Raw genomic sequence first — 1,150 nt, 5'->3', positions numbered from 1 at the left:
CACAGGGTTGGACTAGATGACCTCCAAGATCCCTTCGACATTCCTTGATTCTATGAAAGAGGACAGTTTTTTTCATGACACCTCCCCAAATGATGAAATGTTTTCAAGGCCTGGTTTTTACAGATAATGATCCGATTTTTACCTTTGACCCCTTTTCTATGTAACTTTTCCACTTTAATTTTACTTTAAAGGAGCAGGTGAAAGGCTATTTGGTACCAGCCAATTTGTTTTACTTCAGCTTTCTGAAAGGATGATGGTTGCTTAGCAACTATTCTCCATGCCTGCAGTGAACCATAGAAACTTAAGAGCATTCATGGCTTTGGCTAGTAGCATAAACATGACAGTAGAATGCCTTCATGGCTTTTTTAACCTTGGTGTTCTGATTGATCGTCTCTATTGTTTTTGAACCAAAAGAAAGTTAATTTTAGTCAGGCTATTCTGCAGAATAGACTGTAGACATTATCTGTGCAGGTGGTTTCCCATTTCACACACCCCAACAACCACTTGTTTGTTTATTATGCCCACAAGTTAACTACTATTACAGATGAAAAATGGAAAAAAAAATTCACCCTTTCTAATTTGTCATGGTCTCTCCCCTGGCATTAGTATTCTGCAAAAGTGTGAACATGGTTTCAAATTTTTTTAAAAATTACACAACTAGATGACACAGAAGCATTGCCTTTTTCACACGTCTTAATCGTTGTGATTATTTTATTTTCCCCCCTGTACACCAGTTATTAGATGTGATCTGATATATAGGTGGAGACACAGCATTTTAATCTAAACGGTTACCCTGCACATGCCCAATCTCATCTGATCTTGGAAGCTAAGCAGGGTCAGGCCTGGTTAGTACTTGGATGGGAGACCGCCTGGGAATACCGGGTGCTGTAGGCTTATACCATAGTCTTTCGAGACTGAAGGTTGCCAACCATTTTTTGGTTATTGGGAATAGGGGTGATATCAGGAGTTGGTCAAGTTGAGCCGAGGCTTACAACTCACACCCACCCAAATGGACTGATGCTTGAACCCACAATACCAGAGACATGGGTGTGTCCAAAGCACTATCGGGGTGTGGGATACAGTGCCACTGTATTGGGGTGTGGGCTTTGTTGCAACCTGGTGCCAGTATTGGTTGTGTGTAGTTGCAGTG

General features: G+C 41.2%; 1 pseudogene; it reads left to right on the top strand.

The window, feature by feature from the left end:
- Window positions 1-780: 780 nt before the first annotated feature.
- LOC136637133 (5S ribosomal RNA) lies at window positions 781-894 on the top strand (annotated as a pseudogene).
- Window positions 895-1,150: the final 256 nt, after the last annotated feature.

Source organism: Tiliqua scincoides, chromosome 1, assembly GCF_035046505.1.
Source record: "Tiliqua scincoides isolate rTilSci1 chromosome 1, rTilSci1.hap2, whole genome shotgun sequence".
In the NCBI taxonomy this organism is placed as follows: domain Eukaryota; kingdom Metazoa; phylum Chordata; class Lepidosauria; order Squamata; family Scincidae; genus Tiliqua; species Tiliqua scincoides.
This window is presented reverse-complemented; position numbering and strand designations above follow the sequence as displayed.